Here is a 17,680-nt window from a genome sequence, read left to right on the forward strand (position 1 = left end):
CACTCTTTGCCCTGGCGGTGAGAGAGCTGCTTTCTGCCTTTAACTTCCCCAATTGTGGAGTGGCTGGCTCCACCACTGACAACCAGTGCCTAATCCTGGAGGAAAACGGACAGAGGTCTGCGCCCTGCATCCTCCATGCGTCCCTAACGCTCCCAAACGCGACCACAGCCCATACGGGCACAGCCCTATGTCCTATGCAGCCCCTCTGGTGAAGCCACCCACACAACTTAGGGTTAGGATCTGTGCTCTTCTACGTAGGCCTGGCCACCTAGGCCCCAGAAAGTGTCACAGCCTGCTTTATAAACCTTAGTGACGCTGGCCTAGGTGAAGATGATGTTGATGGAATACTGATGCCTTTTGCCTCCCAGAAGCTACCTGGGAGCATAGTAAAATGAAGGGGTGTTCCTGCTCTGCTGCCCTGTGTTTGCCCTCTGCCTAAGTGACATTCATTCTGGGCTCTCCAGGCAAATGTATCCATCTGGGAGAGAGCTAGGAATAGGACGTCTCTTTCTGCAGGCACAGTGGGGAAGACTCAGAGAGCTACATGCCTGAGACATCTTTCCTTGTCCCTCGCTCATTGTTCTGTTCCCTAACTTCGAACTCTCTGCCAGGCCAGGCCCTGTTTCTTTTACTGCCAACCCCCCTGACCCCTCGTCTTTCACCTACTTCCCGCTCTATTATGCCTTCTCCTTTTTTACTCTCTTCTATGGCCCTTTGAAAAGGAATGCAGGCCTAGCTAAGCCTCGTGAAGGAAATCTACCAACAAAAGATGCATGGGAGGTGCTGTGAGACGAGTAAGAAGGGATGAAGGGGTGATGGGTTGTTGAGTTGGGAAGCACCAGAGGCGTAGCCAGGATTTTCTAGCAAATGGGGTCTGAAGCTAATGTAGTTGGGCCCACTGCAATGACAAAAATCTCTTTAAATGCCCACACAGAGCTGCTGAGTGGGCATTTACAGATTTTGGGTGGGCCTTTCCCCTCAGGCCCTACCCTGCCTATGCCTCTGCACTCTCACCCCCAGGGCAAAGAGTAGGAAAGGCTTGCTACAGCAAGAGTCTTTCAAATCTTTCACTTTTGGGAGCAGAGTGTTTACATTTAAAAATCATGAACAAGCAGCATTAAGAAACCATACAGTAGCAGAGGACAGAGGACTGCCCTGCGCATGTCAATACACCCCAATGACAAAAGCAAAGATTTAACTGACCTGCTTAGCTATTAGCGGCTCACACCTCACAATGATTATCATCTCTCTGTGAAGCAAAACATCCTCTGACTTGGGGTGAAACAGAGATCTAATGTGCCAATGGAAAGCAACATGGAAATTTAGTTTCCTGCTCTCAGAGGAAGGAGGGTCGACAGCTCAATGGGTTAATGCACCTACTGCAGCCTCCTATGTGTAGCCTGCAGGCGACACATTCAGTTGCCGGTGAGATGCTGATACAGGTTTGCTTGCTATGCAGGGGCCGGTGGTCACATCACAGCACCTCGAGAAGGTGTCCTGTTTGAGTCCGTGTGCAATTATGGTATCAACCATGACCCGTAGATTACACCTTTTGAACCCGTTTTTTCCAGTCAGTTGGGGCCAGAGAGACAAGCTTGTGTATGGGTGTTACCAAGGCCAGAGTGCCGAAAACAGAGGCACAATTGTTAGTGGGAACGCAGGTATTGAAGGGGCATTAGCTGTTGGCTGATCGCGCAGGGCAATCCATCCCCATTTTCAATAAAAACATTATTTTTTAAATTAAAAAAATTACCCAAGAGATACCAGACATTGGATTAGAACTCAGGTCTCCAACATTGCAAGACAAAGCACTTACCACTTGAGCCACTGGTGGCTGTGCTTCTGAGAGCTGCATTTGGGCGTACATATCTTTCTTCTGCATGCCCCTGTGAGCATGCCCATGTGAGCATGCCCATTTGCATTGTCAAACATGTTCACTGCAGAAAATGAGGATAGAACATCTGGCCCCCGCTCCTCCAAATATCAGCTAACTGCAGTCGTCTCGAGGTTAAGTGCTTGCGTTACAGCGTTGGGGGCATGGGTTTAAGTCCTGCTTTCGGCACATAAACGGAATAGTTGCGTAATCTCCTTGTACAGTTGTGGGTACCCACACTCCTTCTAAAAGGTTCAGTGGTTATGAAAAGAGGTCCTTGGAAAAGGGAGGGTGGAAGAAAGCAGAGAGGCAGGACTGAGGAAGCGCAGGGTAAATAAAGGAGGAGGTGGGGCAGGCTAAAGGGAGTGGTAGGGCTGGATGAATGGGTCCCTGTGGAGAGGGGGCGGGTCTGGGTGAGTGGGGGTAGGACTAGAAGGATATGGTGCAGGTTCCCTGGTAAAAGGAGGGTTGAAGAAATCAGAGGTGGGACTGTGGTGGTGAGAAAGTGTGGCAGTTGGGGTCCATTCCACACCCTCTCCGCTGGGCCTCCTTTCCCCACATTAGGACCCTCCTTTACACACCCATTCCTCCACAATTCTGGGCCCTCTTCCCCCCATGACACCGTTCCCAGGGCCGACTTATTCGCTGTCTCCCCAGGGCCCACTTTATGCCCTCTAGACCTACCCCCTCCTCCTCTTCTCCACAGGGACCCATTCATCCAGCCCTACCTCCCCCTACTTTATTTACCAGTCACTTCCTCGCCTCCACATCCCGCTTCTCTGCTTTCTTCCACCCTCCCTTTACCAGGGAACTCATTACATTACATAGCCACTGAACCTTTTAGGAGTGTGGGTACCCACCACTGTACAAGGAGATTACCCAACTATTCTGTTTATGTGCCGAAAGCAGTACTCGAACCCAGGCCCCCCCAGCGCTGTAACGCAAGCACTTAACCTCTAGGCCACTGCAGTTAGCTGGTATTTGGTGGAGCGGGGGAGAGGGGACAGATGTTCTATCCTCCTTGGTTTCAGTGAACATGTTCACAATGCAAATGGGTATGCTCACAGGGGCATGCAGGAAAAAGATATATACGCCCAAAAGCGACCCTCGGAAGCATGGCAATCAGTGGCTCGAGCTGTAAATCCTTGGTCTTGCAATGCTGGAGACCTGAGTTCTAATCCAATGTCCGGTATCTCTTGGGCATTTTTTTTTTCATTTAAAAAAAATGTTTTTATTGAAAATTGGGATGCATTGCCCTACCCGATCAGCCAACAGCTAACGCCCCTTCAATACATGTGTTCCCACTAACAGTTGTGCCTTTGTATTCTGCACTCTGGCCTTAGTAACACCTATACACAAGCTTGTCTCTCTGGCCCCAACTGACTGGAAAAAACGAGGGGAAAAGGTGCAATCTGGGGGTCATGGCTGATTCCATAATTGCACTGGGACTCAAACAGCACACCTTCTCGAGGTGCTGTGAGGTGACCACCGGCCCCTGCATAGCAAGCAAACCTGTATCAGCATCTCACCAGCAACTGAATGTGTCGCCTGCAAGGTACACATAGGAGGCTGCAGTAGGTGCATTAACCCATTGGGCTGTCGACCCTCCTTCCTCTGAGAGCAGGAAACTGCATTTCCATGTTGACTTACTTTGGCACATTAGATCTATCTTTCACCCCAATTCAGAGGATGCTTTGCTTCACGGAGAGATGATAATCATTGTGAGGTGTGAGCCACTAATAGCTAAGCAGGTCAGTTAAATCTTTGACCTTGTCATTGGGGTGTATTGTCATGCGCAGGGCAGCAGTCTTATGCCCTCTGCTACTGTACGCTTTCGTATTGGTGCTTGTTCATGATTCTAAAATGTAAACAGTCTGCTCTCAAAAGTGAAAGATTTGAAAGACTCTTGCTGTAACAAGCCTTTCCCACTCTTTGCCCTGGCGGTGAGAGAGCTGCTTTCTGCCTTTAACTTCCCCAATTGTGGAGTGGCTGGCTCCACCACTGACAACCAGTGCCTAATCCTGGAGGAAAACGGACAGAGGTCTGCGCCCTGCATCCTCCATGCGTCCCTAACGCTCCCAAACGCGACCACAGCCCATACGGGCACAGCCCTATGTCCTATGCAGCCCCTCTGGTGAAGCCACCCACACAACTTAGGGTTAGGATCTGTGCTCTTCTACGTAGGCCTGGCCACCTAGGCCCCAGAAAGTGTCACAGCCTGCTTTATAAACCTTAGTGACGCTGGCCTAGGTGAAGATGATGTTGATGGAATACTGATGCCTTTTGCCTCCCAGAAGCTACCTGGGAGCATAGTAAAATGAAGGGGTGTTCCTGCTCTGCTGCCCTGTGTTTGCCCTCTGCCTAAGTGACATTCATTCTGGGCTCTCCAGGCAAATGTATCCATCTGGGAGAGAGCTAGGAATAGGACGTCTCTTTCTGCAGGCACAGTGGGGAAGACTCAGAGAGCTACATGCCTGAGACATCTTTCCTTGTCCCTCGCTCATTGTTCTGTTCCCTAACTTCGAACTCTCTGCCAGGCCAGGCCCTGTTTCTTTTACTGCCAACCCCCCTGACCCCTCGTCTTTCACCTACTTCCCGCTCTATTATGCCTTCTCCTTTTTTACTCTCTTCTATGGCCCTTTGAAAAGGAATGCAGGCCTAGCTAAGCCTCGTGAAGGAAATCTACCAACAAAAGATGCATGGGAGGTGCTGTGAGACGAGTAAGAAGGGATGAAGGGGTGATGGGTTGTTGAGTTGGGAAGCACCAGAGGCGTAGCCAGGATTTTCTAGCAAATGGGGTCTGAAGCTAATGTAGTTGGGCCCACTGCAATGACAAAAATCTCTTTAAATGCCCACACAGAGCTGCTGAGTGGGCATTTACAGATTTTGGGTGGGCCTTTCCCCTCAGGCCCTACCCTGCCTATGCCTCTGCACTCTCACCCCCAGGGCAAAGAGTAGGAAAGGCTTGCTACAGCAAGAGTCTTTCAAATCTTTCACTTTTGGGAGCAGAGTGTTTACATTTAAAAATCATGAACAAGCAGCATTAAGAAACCATACAGTAGCAGAGGACAGAGGACTGCCCTGCGCATGTCAATACACCCCAATGACAAAAGCAAAGATTTAACTGACCTGCTTAGCTATTAGCGGCTCACACCTCACAATGATTATCATCTCTCTGTGAAGCAAAACATCCTCTGACTTGGGGTGAAACAGAGATCTAATGTGCCAATGGAAAGCAACATGGAAATTTAGTTTCCTGCTCTCAGAGGAAGGAGGGTCGACAGCTCAATGGGTTAATGCACCTACTGCAGCCTCCTATGTGTAGCCTGCAGGCGACACATTCAGTTGCCGGTGAGATGCTGATACAGGTTTGCTTGCTATGCAGGGGCCGGTGGTCACATCACAGCACCTCGAGAAGGTGTCCTGTTTGAGTCCGTGTGCAATTATGGTATCAACCATGACCCGTAGATTACACCTTTTGAACCCGTTTTTTCCAGTCAGTTGGGGCCAGAGAGACAAGCTTGTGTATGGGTGTTACCAAGGCCAGAGTGCCGAAAACAGAGGCACAATTGTTAGTGGGAACGCAGGTATTGAAGGGGCATTAGCTGTTGGCTGATCGCGCAGGGCAATCCATCCCCATTTTCAATAAAAACATTATTTTTTAAATTAAAAAAATTACCCAAGAGATACCAGACATTGGATTAGAACTCAGGTCTCCAACATTGCAAGACAAAGCACTTACCACTTGAGCCACTGGTGGCTGTGCTTCTGAGAGCTGCATTTGGGCGTACATATCTTTCTTCTGCATGCCCCTGTGAGCATGCCCATGTGAGCATGCCCATTTGCATTGTCAAACATGTTCACTGCAGAAAATGAGGATAGAACATCTGGCCCCCGCTCCTCCAAATATCAGCTAACTGCAGTCGTCTCGAGGTTAAGTGCTTGCGTTACAGCGTTGGGGGCATGGGTTTAAGTCCTGCTTTCGGCACATAAACGGAATAGTTGCGTAATCTCCTTGTACAGTTGTGGGTACCCACACTCCTTCTAAAAGGTTCAGTGGTTATGAAAAGAGGTCCTTGGAAAAGGGAGGGTGGAAGAAAGCAGAGAGGCAGGACTGAGGAAGCGCAGGGTAAATAAAGGAGGAGGTGGGGCAGGCTAAAGGGAGTGGTAGGGCTGGATGAATGGGTCCCTGTGGAGAGGGGGCGGGTCTGGGTGAGTGGGGGTAGGACTAGAAGGATATGGTGCAGGTTCCCTGGTAAAAGGAGGGTTGAAGAAATCAGAGGTGGGACTGTGGTGGTGAGAAAGTGTGGCAGTTGGGGTCCATTCCACACCCTCTCCGCTGGGCCTCCTTTCCCCACATTAGGACCCTCCTTTACACACCCATTCCTCCACAATTCTGGGCCCTCTTCCCCCCATGACACCGTTCCCAGGGCCGACTTATTCGCTGTCTCCCCAGGGCCCACTTTATGCCCTCTAGACCTACCCCCTCCTCCTCTTCTCCACAGGGACCCATTCATCCAGCCCTACCTCCCCCTACTTTATTTACCAGTCACTTCCTCGCCTCCACATCCCGCTTCTCTGCTTTCTTCCACCCTCCCTTTACCAGGGAACTCATTACATTACATAGCCACTGAACCTTTTAGGAGTGTGGGTACCCACCACTGTACAAGGAGATTACCCAACTATTCTGTTTATGTGCCGAAAGCAGTACTCGAACCCAGGCCCCCCCAGCGCTGTAACGCAAGCACTTAACCTCTAGGCCACTGCAGTTAGCTGGTATTTGGTGGAGCGGGGGAGAGGGGACAGATGTTCTATCCTCCTTGGTTTCAGTGAACATGTTCACAATGCAAATGGGTATGCTCACAGGGGCATGCAGGAAAAAGATATATACGCCCAAAAGCGACCCTCGGAAGCATGGCAATCAGTGGCTCGAGCTGTAAATACTTGGTCTTGCAATGCTGGAGACCTGAGTTCTAATCCAATGTCCGGTATCTCTTGGGCATTTTTTTTTCATTTAAAAAAAATGTTTTTATTGAAAATTGGGATGCATTGCCCTACCCGATCAGCCAACAGCTAACGCCCCTTCAATACATGTGTTCCCACTAACAGTTGTGCCTTTGTATTCTGCACTCTGGCCTTAGTAACACCCATACACAAGCTTGTCTCTCTGGCCCCAACTGACTGGAAAAAACGAGGGGAAAAGGTGCAATCTGGGGGTCATGGCTGATTCCATAATTGCACTGGGACTCAAACAGCACACCTTCTCGAGGTGCTGTGAGGTGACCACCGGCCCCTGCATAGCAAGCAAACCTGTATCAGCATCTCACCAGCAACTGAATGTGTCGCCTGCAAGGTACACATAGGAGGCTGCAGTAGGTGCATTAACCCATTGGGCTGTCGACCCTCCTTCCTCTGAGAGCAGGAAACTGCATTTCCATGTTGACTTACTTTGGCACATTAGATCTATCTTTCACCCCAATTCAGAGGATGTTTTGCTTCACGGAGAGATGATAATCATTGTGAGGTGTGAGCCACTAATAGCTAAGCAGGTCAGTTAAATCTTTGACCTTGTCATTGGGGTGTATTGTTATGCGCAGAGCAGCAGTCTTATGCCCTCTGCTACTGTACGCTTTCGTATTGGTGCTTGTTCATGATTCTAAAATGTAAACAGTCTGCTCTCAAAAGTGAAAGATTTGAAAGACTCTTGCTGTAACAAGCCTTTCCCACTCTTTGCCCTGGCGGTGAGAGAGCTGCTTTCTGCCTTTAACTTCCCCAATTGTGGAGTGGCTGGCTCCACCACTGACAACCAGTGCCTAATCCTGGAGGAAAACGGACAGAGGTCTGCGCCCTGCATCCTCCATGCGTCCCTAACGCTCCCAAACGCGACCACAGCCCATACGGGCACAGCCCTATGTCCTATGCAGCCCCTCTGGTGAAGCCACCCACACAACTTAGGGTTAGGATCTGTGCTATTCCACGTAGGCCTGGCCACCTAGGCCCCAGAAAGTGTCACAGCCTGCTTTATAAACCTTAGTGACGGTGGCCTAGGTGAAGATGATGTTGATGGAATACTGATGCCTTTTGCCTCCCAGAAGCCACCTGGGAGCATAGTAAAATGAAGGGGTGTTCCTGCTCTGCTGCCCTGTGTTTGCCCTCTGCCTAAGTGACATTCATTCTGGGCTCTCCAGGCAAATGTATCCATCTGGGAGAGAGCTAGGAATAGGACGTCTCTTTCTGCAGGCACAGTGGGGAAGACTCAGAGAGCTACATGCCTGAGACATCTTTCCTTGTCCCTCGCTCATTGTTCTGTTCCCTAACTTCTAACTCTCTGCCAGGCCAGGCCCTGTTTCTTTTACTGCCAACCCCCCTGACCCCTCGTCTTTCACCTACTTCCCGCTCTATTATGCCTTCTCCTTTTTTACTCTCTTCTATGGCCCTTTGAAAAGGAATGCAGGCCTAGCTAAGCCTCGTGAAGGAAATCTACCAACAAAAGATGCATGGGAGGTGCTGTGAGACGAGTAAGAAGGGATGAAGGGGTGATGGGTTGTTGAGTTGGGAAGCACCAGAGGCGTAGCCAGGATTTTCTAGCAAATGGGGTCTGAAGCTAATGTAGTTGGGCCCACTGCAATGACAAAAATCTCTTTAAATGCCCACACAGAGCTGCTGAGTGGGCATTTACAGATTTTGGGTGGGCCTTCCCCTCAGGCCCTACCCTGCCTACGCCTCTGCACTCTCACCCCAGGGCAAAGAGTAGGAAAGGCTTGCTACAGCAAGAGTCTTTCAAATCTTTCACTTTTGGGAGCAGAGTGTTTACATTTAAAAATCATGAACAAGCAGCATTAAGAAACCATACAGTAGCAGAGGACAGAGGACTGCCCTGCGCATGTCAATACACCCCAATGACAAAAGCAAAGATTTAACTGACCTGCTTAGCTATTAGCGGCTCACACCTCACAATGATTATCATCTCTCTGTGAAGCAAAACATCCTCTGACTTGGGGTGAAACAGAGATCTAATGTGCCAATGGAAGGCAACATGGAAATTTAGTTTCCTGCTCTCAGAGGAAGTAGGGTCGACAGCTCAATGGGTTAATGCACCTACTGCAGCCTCCTATGTGTAGCCTGCAGGCGACACATTCAGTTGCCGGTGAGATGCTGATACAGGTTTGCTTGCTATGCAGGGGCCGGTGGTCACATCACAGCACCTCGAGAAGGTGTCCTGTTTGAGTCCGTGTGCAATTATGGTATCAACCATGACCCATAGATTACACCTTTTACACCCGTTTTTTCCAGTCAGTTGGGGCCAGAGAGACAAGCTTGTGTATGGGTGTTACCAAGGCCAGAGTGCCGAAAACAGAGGCACAATTGTTAGTGGGAACGCAGGTATTGAAGGGGCATTAGCTGTTGGCTGATCGCGCAGGGCAATCCATCCCCATTTTCAATAAAAACATTTTTTTTAAATTAAAAAAATTACCCGAGAGACACCGGCCATTGGATTAGAACTCAGGTCTCCAACATTGCAAGACAAAGCACTTACCACTTGAGCCACTGGTGGCTGTGCTTCTGAGAGCTGCATTTGGGCGTACATATCTTTCTTCTGCATGCCCCTGTGAGCATGCCCATGTGAGCATGCCCATTTGCATTGTCAAACATGTTCACTGCAGAAAATGAGGATAGAACATCTGGCCCCCGCTCCTCCAAATATCAGCTAACTGCAGTCGTCTCGAGGTTAAGTGCTTGCGTTACAGCGTTGGGGGCATGGGTTTAAGTCCTGCTTTCGGCACATAAACGGAATAGTTGCGTAATCTCCTTGTACAGTTGTGGGTACCCACACTCCTTCTAAAAGGTTCAGTGGTTATGAAAAGAGGTCCTTGGAAAAGGGAGGGTGGAAGAAAGCAGAGAGGCAGGACTGAGGAAGCGCAGGGTAAATAAAGGAGGAGGTGGGGCAGGCTAAAGGGAGTGGTAGGGCTGGATGAATGGGTCCCTGTGGAGAGGGGGCGGGTCTGGGTGAGTGGGGGTAGGACTAGAAGGATATGGTGCAGGTTCCCTGGTAAAAGGAGGGTTGAAGAAATCAGAGGTGGGACTGTGGTGGTGAGAAAGTGTGGCAGTTGGGGTCCATTCCACACCCTCTCCGCTGGGCCTCCTTTCCCCACATTAGGACCCTCCTTTACACACCCATTCCTCCACAATTCTGGGCCCTCTTCCCCCCATGACACCGTTCACAGGGCCGACTTATTCGCTGTCTCCCCACTTTATGCCCTCTAGACCTACCCCCTCCTCCACAGGGACCCATTCATGCAGCCCTACCTCCCCCTACTTTATTTACCGGCCACTTCCTCGCCTCCACATCCCGATTCTCTGCTTTCTTCCACCCTCCCTTTACCAGGGAACTCATTACATTACATAGCCACTGAACCTTTTAGGAGTGTGGGTACCCACCACTGTACAAGGAGATTACCCAACTATTCTGTTTATGTGCCGAAAGCAGTACTTGAACCCAGGCCCCCCCAGCGCTGTAACGCAAGCACTTAACCTCTAGGCCACTGCAGTTAGCTGGTATTTGGTGGAGTGGGGGAGGAGGAACAGATGTTCTATCCTCCTTGGTTTCAGTGAACATGTTTCACAATGCAAATGGGTATGCTCACAGGGGCATGCAGGAGAAAGATATATACGCCCAAAAGCGACCTTCGGGAGCATGGCAATCAGTGGCTCAAGTTGTAAATCCTTGGTCTTGCAATGCTGGAGACCTGAGTTCTAATCCAATGTCCGGTATCTCTTGGGCATTTTTTTTTTTCATTTAAAAAAATGTTTTTATTGAAAATTGTGATGCATTGCCCTGCCCGATCAGCCAACAGCTAACGCCCCTTCAATACATGTGTTCCCACTAACAGTTGTGCCTTTGTATTCTGCACTCTGGCCTTAGTAACACCCATACACAAGCTTGTCTCTCTGGCCCCAACTGACTGGAAAAAACGAGGGGAAAAGGTGCAATCTGGGGGTCATGGCTGATTCCCTAATTGCACTGGGACTCAAACAGCACACCTTCTCGAGGTGCTGTGAGGTGACCACCGGCACCTGCATATCAAACAAACCTGTATCAGCATCTCACCAGCAACTGAAGGTGTCGCCTGCAAGGTACACATAGGAGGCTGCAGTAGGTGCATTAACCCATTGGGCTGTCGACCCTCCTTCCTCTGAGAGCAGGAAACTGCATTTCCATGTTGACTTACTTTGGCACATTAGATCTATCTTTCACCCCAATTCAGAGGATGTTTTGCTTCACGGAGAGATGATAATCATTGTGAGGTGTGAGCCACTAATAGCTAAGCAGGTCAGTTAAATCTTTGACCTTGTCATTGGGGTGTATTGTTATGCGCAGAGCAGCAGTCTTATGCCCTCTGCTACTGTACGCTTTCGTATTGGTGCTTGTTCATGATTCTAAAATGTAAACAGTCTGCTCTCAAAAGTGAAAGATTTGAAAGACTCTTGCTGTAACAAGCCTTTCCCACTCTTTGCCCTGGCGGTGAGAGAGCTGCTTTCTGCCTTTAACTTCCCCAATTGTGGAGTGGCTGGCTCCACCACTGACAACCAGTGCCTAATCCTGGAGGAAAACGGACAGAGGTCTGCGCCCTGCATCCTCCATGCGTCCCTAACGCTCCCAAACGCGACCACAGCCCATACGGGCACAGCCCTATGTCCTATGCAGCCCCTCTGGTGAAGCCACCCACACAACTTAGGGTTAGGATCTGTGCTATTCCACGTAGGCCTGGCCACCTAGGCCCCAGAAAGTGTCACAGCCTGCTTTATAAACCTTAGTGACGGTGGCCTAGGTGAAGATGATGTTGATGGAATACTGATGCCTTTTGCCTCCCAGAAGCCACCTGGGAGAATAGTAAAATGAAGGGGTGTTCCTGCTCTGCTGCCCTGTGTTTGCCCTCTGCCTAAGTGACATTCATTCTGGGCTCTCCAGGCAAATGTATCCATCTGGGAGAGAGCTAGGAATAGGACGTCTCTTTCTGCAGGCACAGTGGGGAAGACTCAGAGAGCTACATGCCTGAGACATCTTTCCTTGTCCCTCGCTCATTGTTCTGTTCTCTAACTTCTAACTCTCTGCCAGGCCAGGCCCTGTTTCTTTTACTGCCAACCCCCCTGACCCCTCGTCTTTCACCTACTTCCCGCTCTATTATGCCTTCTCCTTTTTTACTCTCTTCTGTGGCCCTTTGAAAAGGAATGCAGGCCTAGCTAAGCCTCGTGAAGGAAATCTACCAACAAAAGATGCATGGGAGGTGCTGTGAGACGAGTAAGAAGGGATGAAGGGGTGATGGGTTGTTGAGTTGGGAAGCACCAGAGGCGTAGCCAGGATTTTCTAGCAAATGGGGTCTGAAGCTAATGTAGTTGGGCCCACTGCAATGACAAAAATGTTTTTAAATGCCCACACAGAGCTGCTGAGTGGGCATTTACAGATTTTGGGTGGGCCTTTCCCCTCAGGCCCTACCCTGCCTACGCCTCTGCACTCTCACCCCCAGGGCAAATAGTAGGAAAGGCTTGCTACAGCAAGAGTCTTTCAAATCTTTCACTTTTGGGAGCAGAGTGTTTACATTTAAAAATCATGAACAAGCAGCATTAAGAAACCATACAGTAGCAGAGGACAGAGGACTGCCCTGCGCATGTCAATACACCCCAATGACAAAAGCAAAGATTTAACTGACCTGCTTAGCTATTAGCGGCTCACACCTCACAATGATTATCATCTCTCTGTGAAGCAAAACATCCTCTGACTTGGGGTGAAACAGAGATCTAATGTGCCAATGGAAGGCAACATGGAAATTTAGTTTCCTGGTCTCAGAGGAAGGAGGGTCGACAGCTCAATGGGTTAATGCACCTACTGCAGCCTCCTATGTGTAGCCTGCAGGCGACACATTCAGTTGCCGGTGAGATGCTGATACAGGTTTGCTTGCTATGCAGGGGCCGGTGGTCACATCACAGCACCTCGAGAAGGTGTCCTGTTTGAGTCCGTGTGCAATTATGGTATCAACCATGACCCGTAGATTACACCTTTTACACCCGTTTTTTCCAGTCAGTTGGGGCCAGAGAGACAAGCTTGTGTATGGGTGTTACCAAGGCCAGAGTGCCGAAAACAGAGGCACAATTGTTAGTGGGAACGCAGGTATTGAAGGGGCATTAGCTGTTGGCTGATCGCGCAGGGCAATCCATCCCCATTTTCAATAAAAACATTTTTTTTAAATTAAAAAAATTACCCGAGAGACACCGGCCATTGGATTAGAACTCAGGTCTCCAACATTGCAAGACAAAGCACTTACCACTTGAGCCACTGGTGGCTGTGCTTCTGAGAGCTGCATTTGGGCGTACATATCTTTCTTCTGCATGCCCCTGTGAGCATGCCCATGTGAGCATGCCCATTTGCATTGTCAAACATGTTCACTGCAGAAAATGAGGATAGAACATCTGGCCCCCGCTCCTCCAAATATCAGCTAACTGCAGTCGTCTCGAGGTTAAGTGCTTGCGTTACAGCGTTGGGGGCATGGGTTTAAGTCCTGCTTTCGGCACATAAACGGAATAGTTGCGTAATCTCCTTGTACAGTTGTGGGTACCCACACTCCTTCTAAAAGGTTCAGTGGTTATGAAAAGAGGTCCTTGGAAAAGGGAGGGTGGAAGAAAGCAGAGAGGCAGGACTGAGGAAGCGCAGGGTAAATAAAGGAGGAGGTGGGGCAGGCTAAAGGGAGTGGTAGGGCTGGATGAATGGGTCCCTGTGGAGAGGGGGCGGGTCTGGGTGAGTGGGGGTAGGACTAGAAGGATATGGTGCAGGTTCCCTGGTAAAAGGAGGGTTGAAGAAATCAGAGGTGGGACTGTGGTGGTGAGAAAGTGTGGCAGTTGGGGTCCATTCCACACCCTCTCCGCTGGGCCTCCTTTCCCCACATTAGGACCCTCCTTTACACACCCATTCCTCCACAATTCTGGGCCCTCTTCCCCCCATGACACCGTTCCCAGGGCCGACTTATTCGCTGTCTCCCCAGGGCCCACTTTATGCCCTCTAGACCTACCCCCTCCTCCTCTTCTCCACAGGGACCCATTCATCCAGCCCTACCTCCCCCTACTTTATTTACCGGTCACTTCCTCGCCTCCACATCCCGCTTCTCTGCTTTCTTCCACCCTCCCTTTACCAGGGAACTCATTACATTACATAGCCACTGAACCTTTTAGGAGTGTGGGTACCCACCACTGTACAAGGAGATTACCCAACTATTCTGTTTATGTGCCGAAAGTAGTACTCGAACCCAGGCCCCCCCAGCGCTGTAACGCAAGCACTTCACCTCTAGGCCACTGCAGTTAGCTGGTATTTGGTGGAGCGGGGGAGAGGGGACAGATGTTCTATCCTCCTTGGTTTCAGTGAACATGTTTCACAATGCAAATGGGTATGCTCACAGGGGCATGCAGGAGAAAGATATATAGGCCCAAAAGCGACCCTCGGAAGCATGGCAATCAGTGGCTCGAGCTATAAATCCTTGGTCTTGCAATGCTGGAGACCTGAGTTCTAATCCAATGTCCGGTATCTCTTGGGCATTTTTTTTTTCATTTAAAAAAAATGTTTTTATTGAAAATTGGGATGCATTGCCCTACCCGATCAGCCAACAGCTAACGCCCCTTCAATACATGTGTTCCCACTAACAGTTGTGCCTTTGTATTCTGCACTCTGGCCTTAGTAACACCCATACACAAGCTTGTCTCTCTGGCCCCAACTGACTGGAAAAAACGAGGGGAAAAGGTGCAATCTGGGGGTCATGGCTGATTCCATAATTGCACTGGGACTCAAACAGCACACCTTCTCGAGGTGCTGTGAGGTGACCACCGGCCCCTGCATAGCAAGCAAACCTGTATCAGCATCTCACCAGCAACTGAATGTGTCGCCTGCAAGGTACACATAGGAGGCTGCAGTAGGTGCATTAACCCATTGGGCTGTCGACCCTCCTTCCTCTGAGAGCAGGAAACTGCATTTCCATGTTGACTTACTTTGGCACATTAGATCTATCTTTCACCCCAATTCAGAGGATGTTTTGCTTCACGGAGAGATGATAATCATTGTGAGGTGTGAGCCACTAATAGCTAAGCAGGTCAGTTAAATCTTTGACCTTGTCATTGGGGTGTATTGTTATGCGCAGGGCAGCAGTCTTATGCCCTCTGCTACTGTACGCTTTTGTATTGGTGCTTGTTCATGATTCTAAAATGTAAACAGTCTGCTCTCAAAAGTGAAAGATTTGAAAGACTCTTGCTGTAACAAGCCTTTCCCACTCTTTGCCCTGGCGGTGAGAGAGCTGCTTTCTGCCTTTAACTTCCCCAATTGTGGAGTGGCTGGCTCCACCACTGACAACCAGTGCCTAATCCTGGAGGAAAACGGACAGAGGTCTGCGCCCTGCATCCTCCATGCGTCCCTAACGCTCCCAAACGTGACCACAGCCCATACGGGCACAGCCCTATGTCCTATGCAGCCCCTCTGGTGAAGCCATCCACACAACTTAGGGTTAGGATCTGTGCTCTTCCACGTAGGCCTGGCCACCTAGGCCCCAGAAAGTGTCACAGCCTGCTTTATAAACCTTAGTGACGGTGGCCTAGGTGAAGATGATGTTGATGGAATACTGATGCCTTTTGCCTCCCAGAAGCCACCTGGGAGCATAGTAAAATGAAGGGGTGTTCCTGCTCTGCTGCCCTGTGTTTGCCCTCTGCCTAAGTGACATTCATTCTGGGCTCTCCAGGCAAATGTATCCATCTGGGAGAGAGCTAAGAATAGGACGTCTCTTTCTGCAGGCACAGTGGAGAAGACTCAGAGAGCTACATGCCTGAGACATCTTTCCTTGTCCCTCGCTCATTGTTCTGTTCCCTAACTTCGAACTCTCTGCCAGGCCAGGCCCTGTTTCTTTTACTGCCAACCCCCCTGACCCCTCGTCTTTCACCTACTTCCCGCTCTATTATGCCTTCTCCTTTTTTACTCTCTTCTATGGCCCTTTGAAAAGGAATGCAGGCCTAGCTAAGCCTCGTGAAGGAAATCTACCAACAAAAGATGCATGGGAGGTGCTGTGAGACGAGTAAGAAGGGATGAAGGGGTGATGGGTTGTTGAGTTGGGAAGCACCAGAGGCGTAGCCAGGATTTTCTAGCAAATGGGGTCTGAAGCTAATGTAGTTGGGCCCACTGCAATGACAAAAATCTCTTTAAATGCCCACACAGAGCTGCTGAGTGGGCATTTACAGATTTTGGGTGGGCCTTTCCCCTCAGGCCCTACCCTGCCTACGCCTCTGCACTCTCACCCCCAGGGCAAAGAGTAGGAAAGGCTTGCTACAGCAAGAGTCTTTCAAATCTTTCATTTTTGGGAGCAGAGTGTTTACATTTAAAAATCATGAACAAGCAGCATTAAGAAACCATACAGTAGCAGAGGACAGAGGACTGCCCTGCGCATGTCAATACACCCCAATGACAAAAGCAAAGATTTAACTGACCTGCTTAGCTATTAGCGGCTCACACCTCACAATGATTATCATCTCTCTGTGAAGCAAAACATCCTCTGACTTGGGGTGAAACAGAGATCTAATGTGCCAATGGAAAGCAACATGGAAATTTAGTTTCCTGCTCTCAGAGGAAGGAGGGTCGACAGCTCAATGGGTTAATGCACCTACTGCAGCCTCCTATGTGTAGCCTGCAGGCGACACATTCAGTTGCCGGTGAGATGCTGATACAGGTTTGCTTGCTATGCAGGGGCCGGTGGTCACATCACAGCACCTCGAGAAGGTGTCCTGTTTGAGTCCTAGTGCAATTATGGTATCAACCATGACCCGTAGATTACACCTTTTACACCCGTTTTTTCCAGTCAGTTGGGGCCAGAGAGACAAGCTTGTGTATGGGTGTTACCAAGGCCAGAGTGCCGAAAACAGAGGCACAATTGTTAGTGGGAACGCAGGTATTGAAGGGGCATTAGCTGTTGGCTGATCGCGCAGGGCAATCCATCCCCATTTTCAATAAAAACAATTTTTTTTTAAATTAAAAAAATTACCCAAGAGACACCGGACATTGGATTAGAACTCAGGTCTCCAACATTGCAAGACAAAGCACTTACCACTTGAGCCACTGGTGGCTGTGCTTCTGAGAGCTGCATTTGGGCGTACATATCTTTCTTCTGCATGCCCCTGTGAGCATGCCCATGTGAGCATGCCCATTTGCATTGTCAAACATGTTCACTGCAGAAAGTGAGGATAGAACATCTGGCCCCCGCTCCTCCAAATATCAGCTAACTGCAGTCGTCTCGAGGTTAAGTGCTTGCGTTACAGCGTTGGGGGCATGGGTTTAAGTCCTGCTTTCGGCACATAAACGGAATAGTTGCGTAATCTCCTTGTACAGTTGTGGGTACCCACACTCCTTCTAAAAGGTTCAGTGGTTATGAAAAGAGGTCCTTGGAAAAGGGAGGGTGGTAGAAAGCAGAGAGGCAGGACTGAGGAAGCGCAGGGTAAATAAAGGAGGAGGTGGGGCAGGCTAAAGGGAGTGGTAGGGCTGGATGAATGGGTCCCTGTGGAGAGGGGGCGGGTCTGGGTGAGTGGGGGTAGGACTAGAAGGATATGGTGCAGGTTCCCTGGTAAAAGGAGGGTTGAAGAAATCAGAGGTGGGACTGTGGTGGTGAGAAAGTGTGGCAGTTGGGGTCCATTCCACACCCTCTCCGCTGGGCCTCCTTTCCCCACATTAGGACCCTCCTTTACACACCCATTCCTCCACAATTCTGGGCCCTCTTCCCCCCATGACACCGTTCC

Source organism: Ambystoma mexicanum, chromosome 3q, assembly GCF_040938575.1.
Source record: "Ambystoma mexicanum isolate Mex_15411 chromosome 3q, UKY_AmexF1_1, whole genome shotgun sequence".
Lineage (NCBI taxonomy): Eukaryota > Metazoa > Chordata > Amphibia > Caudata > Ambystomatidae > Ambystoma > Ambystoma mexicanum.